At 35.5% G+C, this 19474-nt stretch overlaps 1 long non-coding RNA gene across 3 annotated transcripts in view; it reads left to right on the top strand.

Moving 5' to 3' along the window:
- The first annotated feature begins 539 nt into the window (after positions 1-539).
- The window catches only part of LOC127986087 (uncharacterized), a 32643-nt gene continuing 13708 nt past the window's right edge, over positions 540-19474 (top strand). For 2 of the 3 annotated variants that reach the window (XR_008160762.1, XR_008160763.1), the window contains exons 1-2: positions 2003-3595; positions 3685-3748. This is a non-coding gene — a long non-coding RNA (uncharacterized LOC127986087). Of the gene's footprint in view, positions 600-766; positions 804-2002; positions 3596-3684; positions 3749-19474 lie in introns of those variants that run through there. The other variant, XR_008160764.1, reaches the window with a different exon arrangement.

The raw sequence follows: 19474 nt of genomic DNA on the forward strand, positions 1-19474 counted from the left end.
ATGGGAGATGTTTGTGGACGTCTTGTGTCGTTCAGAGTCAGTCATGCAAGGGATGAGTGTTATGGAAAGAGTCAATCTGTTCAGCTGCCACCTGAACAAAACAAAACAAAACAAAAAGATTTAAGGATTTTAAAGATATGGAGAAGATATATATATATTCAGAATTAATTTGACCAATTTTGTGGACATTTCATTTGTGCATGTATTTTTTTATTATTTGTTTAATTTAATTTATTTATATTTATTTAAACAACAAACAAATATTTATTTTCCCGTGCATTTATTTATTTATTTATTTATTTTTACAAAAAGCATTAATTTATGTATGAATGTATTCAAATGAATTCATTTGTGTATGCATTTAATTACACTTATTTTTAAACAACAAACCATTAATGCATGCATTTTTTACATTTAAGTAATTTTTTAAAAAGTACAGACTAATCATTTGTGCATGCATTTAATTTGATTTTTTTATAAACAAAAACATTAATTTGTGCATGCACTTTTTTAATATGTTAAAAAAGAGATATTATTTCATATTTTGCATATATTTTTTTTGTCTTTCGACTCAGGAATACATCAAAAACAGTAGTAAAGTAAGTTGCACGTTCCTGCTATAAATATGAGCCCATTTCTCACATAAAGCATCATGTGGCTTAAGAAGAATTATTGTTTTTGGTGTTTCTTTGTTTTTTTTCACTGTCTGCTTTCATTGAACGTTATTGAATATTATGTTTAACATCTCTACTTTTATGTCCCACAGAAGAAATCACGTCAAATGGGTTTGTAACATCATGAGAGTGAGTAATTTACAACATTTTCATATATGGCTGAATTATTTCAGCTTTTAATAAACCCACTTACTTTATATGTAACCACAGTCAATGATTTTCACAGAAATGTTTATTTCTGATCAGATATTGAAAAAAGCTGAATATTTTGAGAAGAGCTGCAGACTAAAATCAGACTAGAATAACACACACACACACACACACACACACACACACAAACTGATCTCCTACAGATGCATGATGAATGCACAGGATGCGATGTCACACTTGAGTGGGCTGTGTGTGTGTGTGTGTGTGTGTGTGTGTGTGTGTGTGTGTGTGTGTTGCTATGTGACAGATGCAGTGTGTATCTTCAGGCACAGCTTCCGTGAAAAGAACTCTTCATTTATCAATAATTGGGCCTTAATTTCATCCTGCAGAGACTGGAGCGGACAGCAGCACACACACACACACACACACACACACACACACACACACACACACACACACACACACACACACTAACTTTCCAGGAGTTTGTGGCAAACACTCGTTCATAAACTCATATTAAAATCTGGAATTTATTCTGTCTGTCTATTTCTTTCTTTCTTTCTGTCTGTCTGTCATCTATCTATCTATCTGTCTATCTATCTGTCTATCATCTCTCTATCTGTCTGTTTGTCTATCATCTGTCTGTCTATCTATCTGTCTATCATCTCTCTATCTGTCTGTTTGTCTATCATCTGTCTGTCTATCTATTTGTCTGTCTGTCTATCATCTGTCTGTCTATCTATCTGTCTATCTATCTGTCTATCATCTGTCTATCTGTCTGTCTATCTATCTGTCTATCATCTGTCTATCTGTCTCTGTCTGTCTATCATCTGTCTGTCTATCTATTTGTCTGTCTGTCTATCATCTGTCTGTATGTATGTCTGTCTGTCTATCTGTCTATCATCTGTCTGTCTGTCTATCATCTGTCTGTCTATCTATCATCTGTCTGTCTGTCTGTCATCTGTCTGTCTGTCTATCATCTGTCTGTATGTATGTCTGTCTGTCTATCTGTCTATCATCTGTCTGTCTATCATCTGTCTGTCTATCTATTTGTCTGTCTGTCTATCATCTGTCTGTATGTATGTCTGTCTGTCTATCTGTCTATCATCTGTCTGTCTATCATCTGTCTGTCTATCTATTTGTCTGTCTGTCTATCATCTGTCTGTATGTATGTCTGTCTGTCTATCTGTCTATCATCTGTCTGTCTATCTATAATCTGTCTGTCTGTCTATCATCTGTCTGTCTGTCTATCATCTGTCTGTCTGTCTATCATCTGTCTGTCTGTCTATCATCTGTCTGTCTGTCTATCATCTGTCTGTATGTATGTCTGTCTGTCATCTGTCTGTCTGTCTGTCTGTCTATCATCTGTCTGTCTGTCTGTCTGTCTGTCTGTCTATCATCTGTCTGTCTGTCTGTCTCTCATACGTCTGTCTGTCTATCATCTGTCTGTCTATTTGTCTGTCTATCTATCTGTCTATCATCTGTCTATCTGTCTGTCTGTCTGTCTATCATCTGTCTGTCTATCTATCTGTCTATCATCTGTCTATCTGTCTGTCTGTCTGTCTATATCTGTCTGTCTGTCTATCATCTGTCTGTCTCTCTCTGTCTGTCTATCATCTCTCTGTCTGTCTGTCTGTCTCTCATACGTCTGTCTGTCTATCATCTGTCTGTCTATTTGTCTGTCTATCTATCTGTCTATCATCTGTCTATCTGTCTGTCTGTCTATCTGTCTATCATCTGTCTGTCTGTCTGTCTGTCTGTCTATCTGTCTATCATCTGTCTGTCTGTCTGTCTGTATATTGTCTGTCTGTCTTTACATGAAACAACTCAAAGTAAACCGACAATTTATAAAATATGTGGCTTTCTAACAAGATCATTTAATTTGTATCTAGTTTTATCTACTTGTATCTAGTCTAGTTAATTGAGTCTTGTGCAGATTATCCATTAATCGCATCTCTGAATGTATGTTTGTATTCCAGGCCTTTCATTTGATTATTAAATAAACAGATTGTTAATCTCTGACTGCTGAGTTACAGCTCGCAACATAATCTCATGTCCAGTAATCTCTCTCTCTCTCTCTCTCTCTCTGTCTCTCTGTCTCTGGCTCTCTTTCTCTCTCTGCTCGCTTATCCCTGTTAATTTAATTACAAATGACGTGATTAAAAATTCATTAAAGTATTAGAAATAAAGAACATGTATTTCCATCAGGGAGACACGATTAGTACATTGACCCTCGCGGCTTGGGTCCCTGGAGTATTTTACCCACTCATCTCTGTCTCACAGGGGTTTTATGTTTTTCATTAAAATTGGTTATTTTTCTCATTGTGTTTTTTGCTAATTAAATTTACTTTTGTTTACTTTTTGTATATTTTTTTGTAAAATGTTTATATTAAAGACATTAATACATTTTACTCCATTTATTTAGTTTGAGTTATTATAGAACATCAAGTTGAACGACGATAAGAAAATGAAAAATATGGTCTTGGCCACAAGCTGAAATATGTTACAATTGAAATACTTCATAGTTTTTATTTTAATGTTAAATTAGTTTTTATTTTATATAGTTTTTAGCACTTTTTAAAATGAAGTTTTATTTATTTTGTTCTGTTTTATTACTTATATACATCAAGTTAAATGAAAATGAACCTTATAAATAATTGTTTTCAGACAGGTTTCCTTGACAGGAGATGGTGTTTATGCATCCAGAAAAGCCACTCTTGATCTGGGATCATCTAGAGACTGATGGTGTTGCTTCTTTTGCACGCTAAGAAGTAAGGATGGATCAGACGAGGCGTTTGCGTTTAATGACAGAGGTATGAGATCATTATTCTGAAATCAATCCTCTAATTGCCATCCTCAGGTGCTTCTGGCTCTCAGCGCGGCCGCTGCGGATCCAGGTGTGAACACAGTCTATGGTTTGGCAGGTGAGAGCTTGTGTCAGGTGTGATCGTCGTTTGCGGCATTAATGACACGTTTGTCACGCTCTCTTCCCAGATTAGATTAGCGTGCTAATTCTGCGCCAAGACTCTCATGGCAGAGCGTTATCCCTCCATTAGTGTTATCACTGACGGAGCTTGCAGCAATTCATTATCAATCAATTAATGAGGAGATCTGAGCAATTGCATTGACCTGATTTTAAGTGCACTACATAGACAGCGACTCGTACTCTTAGTGCTGCTCTACAAAAGATATTGTGGTGGTGAAATTGTCCATTTCTGAGTAGAAATACTTGTAGTTTTTAATATTGACTGAATTATAAGCTTGAACTTTGCTTATGCACCACCTGACTCTGAAATGACAGTATGTTTTTGTTTTGCATGTTGGTTTTCATGAGCATTAGTGAATTAAAATACTGAAATTTTGATGCATTATTTTCATTTGGAATGTGAGACAACAAAAAGAAATGAAAATATAAGGTGCTTTTTACCATAAAAGAGAAGAAAAAACTAAAGCAAAACATGGAGTTTTAATAAAAAATAGTGAAACATACAGGTAAAAAAAAAAAAAATATATACTAGTCTGAATGCATTGTATGTCACTTTGGATACAAGTGTCGTCTAAATGCATTAATGTAAATGTTTTTTCATCGTTTTTCATATTCAACTTATAAGTTACTTAAGAATTAAAAAATTGCATTGATTTATTTATTTATGTCTTCCAGAAAGCACTGGATGTCACAAACTCAATTCAGTGATATGATAGAAGCTCTTTTTGACATCGGACAGCCAAATCAACCAAAAGCCACGACGTTTCAATTACAGTTTTTCTCAGTCACTTTGGTGCATTTTTCAAAACAGAAATGCAATTTTCAAAACTACTTGTACAACCTCCACATCATCTAGTCATTAATACACATCATAAAACCAGTTTCTCATTCTTTTGAACAAGTTGCGATTGCTATTGTACATTCATGCAATTGATTACGCACATTTATCTGCGGTTTCCTACATTATCAGTTGCTAATGTCATGTTGCTCAAAATGTATTATACAGTTTTCTGTGCAATAGTCTTACCCCCCAAAACATCTAGTCTTTAGTTCATCGTATAAGTCATTAAATGCAAAATGGTTAATCTAGTTGTCATAAACTGCCAAGCACACTTTTTATTTTTATTTTTACACACTATTATTAGATGTTTTGTCAATTTGGCATGAATTGTGCAAGTGAATCTTTACTAATGAAGAGAATGTAGATGATAAACCAATGTTAAACCATTTCTCTGAAATAGCTCAAAGGTTCATCTCATGAATCTTCAGTAGGAAAGCTTATACTGTATAGACAAAGGACAACACAAGAGTTACAAATTCTGAAAATGGAATTATTTTCATCTTTGTTCCCATATTTCCTTTTCTATATCACAATGGCATTGTAAAAGTATTTTTTATTTTTTTGGTCAGACCACTAGTAAAAGTGTAACTGGGAATTCTATCCAGTCTCTTTCAATCAACATCCCACAAACAGTAATGTGTAAATGTGTAGTTTTGAAATGGATATATGGCATACATAAGCATATGTCATACTGTTCAATACAGTAGTTTACATCAGAACATCCCTCCACTGTTAAATTGACAACATGACTAAGCAATTTGACTGTCTTATCCGTAAACTATGACACAAGGACTTGTCATTCTGATGGCACTGACATGTTCATTGACACAGATATTTATTTTTGAGAGATGAACTAAGGATTTTGAGCAAGAGACTGGCTTTTGCAGGTAATTCATGGTGATTTGCTATTTGTACGAGTTGTTTTGAGAAATGCACTTACTGTTTTGCAAATCTCAAGAATGATTAGAGAAATGTACCAAAGCGACTGAGAAAAACTGTAAGACAAAATAAAACACATGAAAAAAATTGAAATAATTTTTAAAAAATAATTTGTCACAACAAAGACAAGCTTTTTTTGGCATCAGATTTCCGTTTTCTAACATAATTTATAAAATTATTAAATGTGCATTAATTTAAAAAAATTTAATTTTGTAATCTTAGCTGTAACAATGGATGGAAATGAATAGTTGTGGACTTCAGAAAAGTTGAACATGGAAAATTGTGGCATAAGATGTTTAGTTTAATCAAACATTTCTCATTTTCATTTGCTTTAAGCACTTAAATACTAAAGCTGACATGAAGGAAACACACACACACACATACAGAGAGAGAGAGAGAGAGAGAGGGAGAGAGAGTGTTTAATTGAGGGTCAGAAGTCAAGTCCAATCCTCACATTGAGCTGAACAGCGATTCTTGAGCTCAGAGGTCAGAGGTGAAGTGGCTGTTTCTGCTGTTATAAACATACAAACACAGAACACATCTCTCACTGCTTTTGTTCACTTACAGACTGACAAATGTCCAGTCCTCTGAGCTCTGAAGGAACCCCCTGAAGGTTTCCAGATAAATAAATGATACACTCTGTGTTCAAGTGTGTGAGTAAGTTCAGGAGGTTCAAACGCTCATGGTATTGCCGAAAAATAACTACAGGACTATAGGGTTTCATGCATTAAGATTTAAAAGGCTATTGAAAGATCAGAGGTGAGATCTTTTGAAAATGTCTTCCTCGTGCAATATTTGCATTCCATTACATTTAGCAGATGGGTTGTTAATATTGCTTTATTATGCAATGCATTGAATCATATGTTAAAGTATTGTCTCTCTTTTAATACATGCATATGACTTTGCATTGTGTTTTAGATGCAGTGAGTGAAAATCTGCATCTGCATGGAAAAAATACAAACTTTAGGTGAATGTTGATGACCAAACATCTCACGGTAGCCATTGACTTCCATAGTATTTTTCTCCATGCATTGGAAAGTCAATGGCTACCGTCAACCCTTTGGTCATTTTTGGCTGCACTGCACCTTTAAGTCTCAGTCTGAGCAATGAAAGAGCATCGTCTGAGCACTAACAGGTATGTGTTTGTGTGTCTCTATCCAGTGGTTCTGGTGTGTGTTTGTGACATGTCAGCGTTTGATAAGCAGATGGCCCGCGTGTCTACCGTAGGGACGCCACTCAGTGACCCGGTGCAGTGTGGGTAGAGAGCGGGTGTCAGCAGTCTCGCTCTAATGAATAATAATCCCGTGCGTGTGACAGACGGCGAGGGGGAGAAACTTGAAGGCGATGCTAATTCAGTGATTCCAGCAACTCTTCGGACGGATGTTTTTGTCATTTCTGGACGGGCTCCAAATCGGAGGGAGGGGTGACGTTCCCTTTGATGAAGAGGCTCACCTTTACAGCGGGAAGCGTGTGTCCGCGACGCTCTCATTAATAATGCGTTCGGGTCAACACAACCTCTCTTGTCTGAATATATGAGAGTCCCTCTGTAGCTGTAGGTTTGAGATGTCCCTGAGCGCTCCACCTGTGTGTGTTTACACGCGATTCGTAATACAGCATCACCCAAATGCAGGGAAACAAGGACGGGACGCCGGGGTCACGCCGAGGTCAAAGCCAGCAGATTCCTGCTAAACGGCCCAGAAATCACGGTTACTTTTGAGAGGGTCATACTGTGGAAAAAACACTTTTCAAAGTTGCAAATACAGATCATTGAAGTATGTTTTAAAAGAAAATACTTTTTTTTTTTGACCAGTGTATTATAGTTTTTAGGAATATTTGAATCGGATAAAATTTTTTCTTAGATTTTTATTTATTTGCAATTTACTATTTATTTATTTTATTTTTTTTGTTAAAATTTTTCCATATATATATATATATATATATATATATATATATATATATATATATATATATATATATATATATTAATTTTAGTGTAATTTTATATATATATATATATTTTTAATATATTTTTTTCAATTTTTTTTAAAAATTGCATTATCTGACCGACTCATTACAATATTAAAAATAACAGATTGCAAGTTTTTAATAAGTTTACTTGTTGATTTGTAGTAAGAAAAAAAGTTAGTTTGTTTTAGATCAAGATACATTTACTTGAGATCAGTGCTTTAAGTGGCCCAAAAGAGGTGCCGGTACTCTATTATTTTGGCAAAAAAAAAAAAACATTTTCTGTTGTTGTTTTTTTTGATGACTCCCCTCTTCCCCTGATGTAACAACAACTATATTGAAGGGCTTTTATATACAGCAGTCAACAGGCAACCTTAATAATAACCTTAATAATTAACCTTAATAATCCTTTTATTAGTTTGTGGATTTTCTTGAGCTAGAAAAAACTACTGAACATAAATGAAATGTGCAAAAGGATTTTGAAAAAATACCCTTAGAAAGAGCTACTGCATTACTGCATTCAAACTGACTCAAATGATTACGAACTCCCGAACTGATTGAAATGATTCGCGTTCGCCAAACTGACTCAAATGATTCTCGAATCCGTTTTGAACTCCCGAACTGACTCAAATGATTCGCGAACCCGTTTTGAACTCCCGAACTGACTCAAATGATTCGCGAACACGCTACCAACTCCCGAACTGATTCAAATGATTCGCGAACCCTATACGAACTCTCAAATTGATTCAAATGATCCGCGAAGCCGCTCCGAACTCCCGAATTGATTCAAATGATTTGCGATCCCCAAATTGACTCAATGATTCGCGAACCCGCTCCGAACTCCCGAACTGACTCAAATGATTCGCGATCCTGCTCCGAACTCCTAAACTGACTCAAATGATTCGCGAACCCGCTCCGAACTCTCGAATTGATTCAAATGATCCGCGAAGCAGCTCCGAACTCCCGAACTGACTCAAATGATTCGAGATCCCCAAAATGACTCAAATGATTCGCGATCCCGCTACGAACTCCCGAACTGACTCAAATGATTCGCGAACCCTATACGAACTCTCAAATTGATTCAAATGATCCGCGAAGCCGCTCTGAACTCCCGAATTGATTCAAATGATTTGCGATCCCCAAATTGACTCAATGATTCGCGAACCCGCTCCGAACTGACTCAAATGATTCGCGAACCCGCTCCGAACTCTCAAATTGATTCAAATGATCCGCGAAGCAGCTCCGAACTCCCGAACTGACTCAAATGATTCGCGATCCCCAAAATGACTCAAATGATTCGCGATCCCGCTCCAAACTCCCAAACTGGTTCAAATTATTCACGCTCCATACTCCGAACTAGGAAGAATTAGGAAGCTTGCATTGTGAAGGGCGCTCTGAAAAGCTGAAGTGAAGGCAAAGGATTAAAACCTCTATTAAAGCAGAGGTGGTGGTATGCTCAAGAGCTATTTTTGGAAGTGGTGGTACTACCGGTGCATACCGGCCCCATTAAAGCACTGCTCAAGATGCAAAATTACATTTTTTTTCTTTAATAAAAAATAAACCTCCTTTTGAATTAAAATATTCTTACAAATTGTAAACATACTGATACATTTGATAGGCTACATTTCTCTCAAAATTGCATCACAATTATATATTGTTTTACAATGCGTTTGTAAAAAAAATAAAAATAAATAAACAATGGAAGAAAACCCAAATGAGTCAATGGTTGTTATTTGAGAAATGTCTGAGCTCATATTGAGATCTTGGTCAATCTGAGCAGTTTGAGATGCTGTTGAGAGATGAAGAAGACCTCAGCTGTGGTTTCTCGTAGCTGTGGAGGTCTGGTTTTGTTCTGCCGGTGAGAAGTGTGTGCCGGATCAAACTATTGTAATTTGCATAGCTGTCACACTCCGGCTGCAGCGTTGCACTCTGGGTAAAATGTAACACATTTGACTTGTCAAAACGCGCACCGCTGCGATTATCAGGAAAGCGCTTCAATGACACACATTCACATGTGTGATTTCACCCCCTCTTCTCTTCAATTCAATTCTCTTCTCTTTCTTCCTACCGATAACCATCGGAAAGTGTGTTTGACACGTTTGGAGGTTTGAGTTATTAGCTTATCGTGTGTCTGAACGCTTCACAGGCTGGATCTGTCTGTCTCTGTTTTTAATGCATGCGCTCTGTGTGTTTTACACATCCTAAAATGCATTGGGTTCAGGAACATTATAAACTGTGACAGTCTGATGTCTAATATAGGTCATATTTGGTTATTTTGACTTTATCTTAAGAGTGTGGATTTGGTTTTTGCAATGGTAGAGACATTTGAAACTTTACAGAGGTGTATATATGTCATTTTTATAAGTTATTTATTTTTTATTTGTTTTAGTTTGAGTTTTTTAGTACATCAAGTTAAACTAATATTTTTTATTTTATTTTATTTAAACCTGTAATTTAAAATGTTTTAGACTTTTTATTGTCTTTTTGTCATTTTATTTATTTTTAAAATATATTTAGTTTTGGATTTGAAAAACATCTGTTTTATTTTATTTTAGTGCATCAACTTAAACTTATAATTTTTACCTTTAAACCTGTAATTTTAATTAATGTTTTTTATTTTATTTCTTTTTTTTAAATCAAATTTAGTTTATTTTAATACATAAAGTTAAACTAATAATTAAACCTTTAAACCTGTAATTTAAATGAATGTTTCGCTGTGCATGTGTGTGTGTATGTATATGCATCTCTCCAGATAATATCCAGTGTTTGTGCCTGTTATGAGCACAAATAGGGAGAGAACTGAACAAGTTTGATCCTAACAAACCCATGTTAAAAACTGAAGCACTATCCTGTCGTCATACCTGCTGCAATCGTGTGCAACCCTCAGCTGAATGGAAAGGTCAGAGAGTTTGGGTTGTGTTTGATGGGACGCATCCATCATGCAGTTAAATAGGTCTGGATGGATGTTGTGTAATTCTGCATGAGTTATTATGAAAGATAAAGATCAGAAGTGCTGCTGAATCTCCAGTTTGTTCATATGCGTGTTAATAATCCCCAACACTGCAATAACTATAAAAGTGATCATATTTAAATGCAATTATGAGCCGTGATGGATACGTTTTTAGTTTCTCCTCTTTCAGTGAGGGCATGGAAATGTGCTTATACAAATTCTACATTAAAATTGTTTTAATTAATTCATTTTATTTTATTAGCAATAGTGTAATTGTAGTATAATTTTAACAAATATTTTTATAAAATTTTTAAAGAATATTTTATTTCTGTTTTCCAATTGCATTGTCGTTTGAAATAATTCTTTAGTCATTTTATTGTCTTTTTTTTATAAAATAATCGCTTTTTTTCAGTTTTCTTTATTTAAGTACATAAAGTTAAACTAAATGAAAAATCTATGAAAAAAAGTTTGCTTTCATTTACAAAATATTAACAGCAAATATATCATATAATTTATAATATAATTGTTTTTGTATATATAAGCTGATAGAAAAAGCTGTAAATGCTGTGTAATTTTTTTTATATCAGTGAGATAATGTTATAGTTTTTAATATTTTGAATTAGATGAAATTTTTTTACATTTTCTGTTTTGATTTTAGTTAATGTTTAAATGATTTTGTGTGTTTTTAAATATGTCTCTTATTTCAGTTTTAGATATTTTAGTAGTTAAATTAAAATAAGTCAAAGTTCTTTTGGTGACTAGCTGAAATAAAATGTTTACATTTATTAATATTTTACTTATTATTTAAGTTAATGTTTATTTGAATACAAGTTAAACAAATTTGGGTTTACATTTGTTTAAAAATCATTATAGGTGATATTTTGTTGTAGGTTTTTAACAAAACAAACAAAAATAGTGATTGAGATTTATTATAAATATTTGTTTTATTTCTATATATTCCAAAAATTTAGATTTACTTTTTTTTGTTGTTGTTGTTTTTGTTGTACTTCATTAAAGCCATGACAGGTTGCAATGAACCTACCATGGTTTATATGAGTTTTTGTGTTTATTTACCACGAATATACAGGTGCTGGTCATATAATTAGAATATCATAAAAAGTTGATTTATTTCACTAATTCCATTCAAAAAGTGAAACTTCTATATTATATTCATTCATTACACACAGACTGATATATTTCAAATGTTTATTTCTATAAATTTTGATGTTTATAACTGACAACTAAGGAAAATCCCAAATTCAGTATCTCAGAAAATTTGAATATTGTGAAAAGGTTCAATATTGGTGCCAGACTCTAATCAGTTAATCAACTCAAAACACCTGCAAAGCCTTTAAATGGTCTCTCAGTCTAGTTCTGTAGGCTACACAATCATGGGGAAGACTGCTGACCTGACAGTTGTCCAAAAGACTACGACTGACACCTTGCACACGGAGGGCAAGACACAAAAGGTTATTACAAAAGAGGCTGGCTGTTCACAGAGCTCTGTGTCCAAGCACATTAATAGAGAGGCAAGGGAAGGAAAAGATGTGGTAGAAAAAAGTGTACAAGCAATAGGGATAACTGCACCCTGGAGAGGACTGTGAAACAAAACCCTTTCAAAAATGTGGGGGAGATTCACAAAGAGTGGACTGCAGCTGGAGTCAGTGCTTCAAGAACCACTACACACAGACGTATGCAAGACATGGGTTTCAGCTTCGCATTCCTTGTGTCAAGACACTCTGAACAACAGACAGCGTCAGAATAATCTAAAGACAAAAAGGACTGGACTGCTGCTGAGTGGTCCACAGTTATTTTCTCTGATGAAAGTAAATTTAGTGTTTCCTTTGAACATCAGGGTCCCGGAGTCTGGAGGAAGAGAGAAGAGGCACACAATCCACGTTGCTTGAGGTCCAGTGTAAAGTTTCCACAGTCAGTGATGGTTTGGGGTGCCATGTCATCTGCTGGTGTTGGTCCACTGTGTTTTCTGAGGTCAAAGGTCAACACAGTCATATACCAGGAAGTTTTAGAGCACCTCATGCTTCCTGCTGCTGAACAACTTTATGGAGATGCAGAATTCATTTTTCAACAGGACTTGGCACCTGCACACAGTCCCAAAGCTTCCAGTACCTGGTTTAAGGACCATGGTATCCCTGTTCTTAATTGGCCAGAAAACTCACCTGACCTTAACCCCATAGAAAATCTGTGGGGTATTGTGAAGAGGAAGATGTGATGTGCCAGACCCAAGAATGCAGAAGAGCTGAAGGCCACTATCAGAGCATCCTGGTCTCTCATAACACCTGAGCAGTGCCACAGACTGATCCACTCCATCCCACGCCGCATTGCTGCAGTCATTCAGACACAAGGAGACACAACTAAGCACTGAGTGCTGCACATGCTCATACTTTTCATTTTTATACTTGTCAGTTGGCCAAGATTTCTAAAAATCCTTTCTTTGTATTGGTCTTAAGTTATATTCTAATTTTCTGAGATAATAATCTGGGTTTTCCTTAGTTGTCAGTTATAACCATCAAAATTAATAGAAATAAACATTTGAAATATATCAGTCTGTGTGTAATGAATGAATATAATATACAAGTTTCACTTTTTGAATGGAATTAATGAAATAAATCAACTTTTTGATGATATTCTAATTATATGACCAGCACCTGTATTATTTAATTTGGTATATAATTATGGTTTTGAAATATCAATTGCCAGAGAAAGCTATAAAGTTGCGTCTTTGACCGAGTAAAATCCTGCGATGTTGATGAACAGACACACGCTTCACGTTAATCAGAATCCATCGGCGTTGCGTTGTAATAGACATTGATTTGGTCTAAACGTCTGCCGCTGCGGCTGTAATTAACCTTTCAACCGTAGCTTGTGTTTAAACGGGCCGTCCGTTAAAATCAGACGTCCTAATTACACATTTGGCAGCTTCAGATTGTCGCACTAAAAGTCAAAGCAGCAAATGCTAAGTGATGTATTGGCAGCTGTCGAAATCGCTGGCTTTATTTGTTTATTTTATTTGTGTTTTATCTTTCTCGCTTTCTCTTGTTAACTGACCCCATCAGCGTCAGAGATGTTCACGCACCTGCAGCGAGGTCAACTTAACCATCCGGTCCATTAACACACACACACACACACACACACACACACAAATCTGAAAACGAGGCTGTAATTGCGATGAAATGGCACTTTTGTGTGGATGTGAGCGTTATGTAATTACTCGTGTTACTGTTGTAAATGAAGCATTTTTTTTTCTCCTTCAGAACCTGTTGAGCATTTGTGATACGCAAACTGTGGATTGGTTTGAAAGCGTTTGTTGTTGAGCGAGAGTCACATGTGAAACTGAGAACAAGCATTTACAGTTGAATAAGTCATGAAGATGAACTCCTGTAGACAAATTGTTACTTTAGTATCACTGAGATACTGCTACAGCTTTTATAAAAGCAATAAGCCCCAAGAAGCCGTGGTTTACAGTGAATTTATAACCGCTAAGGGGCACGACGTGAAGTGGAGCTGTTATAAATTCACTGTAAACCACGGCTTCACAGGGCTTATTGCTTTTATAAAACGGTAATTCCATTTACATAGTAAAGGTTACACAGAATAAAACGGAGCAAATGAAGTGTAATGATACAAATAAAAACTGTATTCTTCCACCAAACAATGTAGTTCCTCAGAAACAGCTGTGGTTCCGACAATGTAGTTGCCGAGCAACACACAAAAGTAAACAAATGTGTATGTTACTTTGTATCGTAATTCACAACCGCTTCGACTGTGGCTCAACCAATCAGAATCAAGGAATCTTAAATCTGTTAAAATCTGTGTGTTTGTGTGTGTTTGTATTTATATAATATAATTTTTATTTTTGTTTTAGTAGTAGTATTATTATTGTGTACCTAATTAACTATATTTCGGAGCTTAATCTGACAATTTCCCAAACTTATCTTTGGAAAAACAGTATAGAAATAAAGTATAAGAGTGTGTGTGTGTGTGTGTGTGTGTGTGTGTGTGTGTGTGTGTGAGGAGGAGGTCATGAGTGTGTGTTGTGTGCTAAAGGGGAGGAGAGGAGGTGCTGGAGTCACTGGTTCTGTAGGAGCAGCCTATTTAGGGAGCACCAGCTGGGAGGATAGTCTCACATGGGTCATTACGTGTGTGTGTGTGTGTGTGTGTGTGTGTGTGTGCAGGTGTGCCCTGTGAAGGTGTTCATGGCACCATGGAGGGATGTAAGTGCTCAGTGACACCTCATTTCACCAGCCGCCTACACACACACACACACACACACACACTCTTTCATATGTGTGACAAACATCAGTTCTGCTCCAGTGGGAAGTTCTAGAGTTTCTCAGCGTTTCTGCTCTGTGAAGCTTGTTGACAGAAAACCACACAGCAAAGGGAAAAACTCTATCACATATCTTAGATTTGATCAACATTCAGTATTATTCATATCAATATTTTCCTTTGTTTTTTAGATCTGTAAAGTGCATTTTTTGTACTGTAGTTTTTATTTTTACTGTTTACATACTTTCATTTAAATGCAATGAGTGTTTTGTTAATGCAAATTCTTGTATAATTATAATGCATTCAGCTGTGATGACCAAATATAAATCCTACAAGGAATAATTAACAGTATTTGAACTTTTTATGCATTTAACTAATATATATATTTCTGTATATAATATCACCTAACAAATTTGTAGAAATAGAATATTTGTGAAGCGTCTGCATGGATGATTTAAAGACTTCTGTCATCTATCAAATGTTTAAAGGACAAATGTAAAATGTGTCCTTCAGAGAGAAATCCAAGGACATTTTTAAAGACCATTTTACTGACTAATTTATTTATAATAAACTAATTTATGTATAAATTAAATTAAATCCAAATCTATTGGATCTGAAGTCAATTGCAGTGTTTAATTGTCATTGAAGCTTAACAAGTTGAGATTAGAAAAATTAATTAAAATTTTTAATAAAAAATCGATTTAAAAAGTAATATTAATCATACATAATAGTTTTATCTCATTTATTATAATATAGATTATAATGAACTTAAGTTTTAGATTGATAGAAAACCTTTTATTAAATTATTTGTCATTTTAAGTAATCTGTTTATTTACTTTGTCAATTTTTCACTTGTTTCTTGAGTTTTGAAACTTTAATTCTTAAAATTTGAGGCTTTAAAAAACCAATTTTATTGACAAATGTATTCATGAATGAAATACAAATGTATTGGATTTGAGAAGAAAATAAAGCATCTTAATTTATGAATATGCCTACAAATGTAAGATTAATCATACCAAATTACCACATTTATAAAAAATATACTACAATCCATACGGAAAACAGACTTTTACTGTACTGTATGTAAACAATTAACTTTTTTGTGTATATGTGACCCTGGAGTACAAAAGCAGTCTTGAGTCTCTGTGGTATATTTGTAGCAATAGCCAACAATATTTGTATGGATCAATATTATACATTTTTATGCCAAAAATCATTAAGATATTAAGTAAAGATCATGTTCCGTGAAGATATTTTGTAAATTTCCTACCATAAACATATCAAAATGTAATTTTTGTTTAGTAATATGCATTGCTAAGAATTCATTTCTACAACTTTAAAGGTGATTTTCTCAATATTTAAAATTTTTTGCACCCTCAGATTCCAGATTTTCAAATATTGTTCGATCCTAACAAACCATACATCAATGGAAAGCTTATTAATACATCCTTCAGATGACGTATAAATCTCAACTTCAAAAAAATGATGCATATGACTGGGACAGGGTCACACATTTTAGGAGGAGCAGGCAGCAGAAAAACCTCTGTAAGGTCTCCCGAGCAATGACTGAGCAACCTTTGAGCAATAACATGTTCCTCTCTGCCTCCAGATTGAGAGGAAAAGCACAAAGCAGAGGCTGGAGTCTCAGTAGACACTCAGAGCACAGATCCGTCAGTAAACACACGCCGCAGTGCTTGTTTGTGCTTTTCATTCATTCGTGGCGTGTCTTGTGTTATTTGTTGAGGCTGTGCAGGTAAACCGAGGGAACTCGGAAGTGTCAGAGGAGATGCGCTTCAGAAACCTCTGAGATAGACTCCAGCGGTGGAGCTTCATCTTCTGCAGATGTGTCATTGGAAACATCTGTGTTTGTCGGAGAATGTCTCTGTGTAAATGCTCAGAAATGCTGGTGTTTGTCAGACGTTCTCTGAACAAACACGGAGTGTATGCAATGATTAAAGAAACCTTCTGGATTCAGTGTCTATTTCTTTGTTGATTACTACAGAAAATAAGTCTGTCGTTCTTTATCATTTTACAGAGAAGGAAAAACTGTGTACAGTAAAGCATTTATGATAGAAGTATGGCTGCAGGATTATTACTAAAACATTGACACTAATGTTAAATGCAGTGAATGGATGCTCAGCAGTGTGAATGGGTGCCGTCAGAATGAGAGTCCAAACATCACAATAATCCACAGCACTCCAGTTAACATCTGGAGAAGACAAAAGCTGAAATAAATCCATCAAGACATTTTTAACTCCGATACAAGTCCATAATCCATAATGACATGAGAAAAGTGCATCTCCCACATCAAAATCCAGCCAAATATTTTTGGTTTGTAAACGCTGCTTGATCTGTGCAGATTTCTCTCCTGATTCAGACCAGAACACTTTATCACTGGAGAAAGCGTTATTATGGATTACAGACAAAAACGTCTTATTGATGTCTTTGTTTCAGCTTTTGTCTTCTCCAGATGTTAACTGATGGAGTGCTGTGGATTATTGTGATGTTTTAATACTCTCATTCTGACGGCACCCATTCACTGCAGAGCATCCATTTCCTTTAATATTAGTGTCACTGTGTTTGATTATCGCTTCACAAAGCTGTTTTTCTGGTTTCTAGTAAGACTGAAAACTCTTTTCCTGTCATGTGATGAGCAAGGACATAATAAATGTGTGATGCAGAGTTGTTATTAACTCTAAACCTGATTGATCGCTTATATAACAGCCTGTTCCTTTAAAATCTTGAAACACATATGAGTTGCGTTTGCAGATCTGTCACCGATGACATCAGCACACGTGGAGATGCTCAGCACCAGATTTTGACCCGGTTAACTTTGGACTGATGCGATGCTGGAAATAGTTTATACCTATTTATTCTCTGAGAGTCTGTGTTGAGAACGTGTGATCGATGATGGGATGGCGTGTGCCTGACAACGAGAGAGACGCTTTCCCTGTCCATCTCTTATTCCGCTGTAAATAGGATCCTCCGTCTTGTGTTTTATGAGTCTAACAGCAGGTCGAGGATCATAAAGCCCCAATAAAACTAACCTGAGCAGCACACCGGCTACATGCTGTGAAAGTGAAAGTGAAAGTGAAGTGACATTCAGCCAAGTATGGTGACCCATACTCAGAATTTGTGCTCTGCATTTAACCCATCCGAAATGCACACACACAGAGCAGTGAACACACACACACACACTGTGAGCACACACCCGGAGCAGTGGGCAGCCATTTATGCTGCGGCGCCCGGGGAGCAGTTGGGGGTTCGATGCCTTGCTCAAGGGCACCTAAGTCGTGGTATTGAAGGTGGAGAGAGAACTGTTCATGCACTACCCCCACCCACAATTCCGTCCGGCCCGAGACTAGAACTTACAACCCTTCGATTGGGAGTCCTACCCTCTAACCATTAGGCCACGACTTCCCACTGTGCTTCCCACTGTGCTATGCTGTGACAAACGTGCACAAACTGGGAAGTGTGTGTGATCTTCATCATGCAACATGCAACATTAATATGCTTATATAATATAATGTTAAATAAACAATATCAATCTACTTTTTTTATTAATTTATTGCTTGTTTTAAAAGTAAAGCATGTTACTAGCTATGCCAAGGTCATGGGTTTGCTTGAATGCAATGCAAGTCTGCTCAGATAAAAGCATCTGACAAATGCATGAATGTAAATGTAGAATCTACAAAAAAGATGCCAAGGTCATGGGTTTGATTCCCATGCAATGCACAAACAGATAAAAATGTATTCTTTGAAAGCAATGCAAGTCAATTTAGATGAAAGAATCTACCAAATGCATGAATGTAAATGCAACTTCAGCTGTGAGAGGTACTTGGAATAAATAGACTGAATAGTGAATAAAAGTGCACAAACTGGGCAGTGTGTGCTTGTGTTGGTTGTATGATCTATTTCATGCAACATCTTACAATAGTATGCATATGAAATATATTTGCAATAGACAATGTTAATCTTTGCTTATTTTTTATTATTAATTTAATGCTTTTTTTTTTAACAGCACTAACAATGCCAAGGTCATAGGTTCGATTCCCAGGGAATGCATGAACCGGAAAAACATGTATACTTTAAATTTAATGTAAGTCAATTTGGATAAAAGCATCTGCCAAATGCATAAACGTAAATGTGTTCAACAGAAAACTGTGACTGCTTTTAATACATAAAATTTCAAAAGAAAGCTGTAAAATATAGTGGTGATGGCATTATAGAGTCTAAAATACATAGTGCATGTAAATATATCAGCTTTCTATATTTCCTATTTAATGTGCACCAATTACATTACATTTTTAAACATCGCAGGTCTTTTCGTGGCAGGAAATCAGGAGGCGTAAATGAGACGTTTAATCATTTATCTAATGGAAGAAAATGAATTTTGGGAAAAACATCAAAGAAAAAGGACGAGAGAGGCGTGTATCGTGTGCTACACACACACACACACACACAAGTGTATCACTTTAAATAATAAAAAATAAATAAATAAAACTCTTATTGCTGGCAGGTTGGTCCGTTCAAACTCCAGCCAAATTCAATTTGAGCTTGTAATTTCTAATAGACTTTAAAGCAATGCCAAGGTTCGCGATGGCTTAAATTGCTTCGCTAATAGGAATATGCCAGTGTGCTTTTGTGATGTTTAATTATGAATAATTGTTTCTTATGTTTAT

This window comes from Carassius gibelio, chromosome B21 (genome assembly GCF_023724105.1).
Source record: "Carassius gibelio isolate Cgi1373 ecotype wild population from Czech Republic chromosome B21, carGib1.2-hapl.c, whole genome shotgun sequence".
In the NCBI taxonomy this organism is placed as follows: domain Eukaryota; kingdom Metazoa; phylum Chordata; class Actinopteri; order Cypriniformes; family Cyprinidae; genus Carassius; species Carassius gibelio.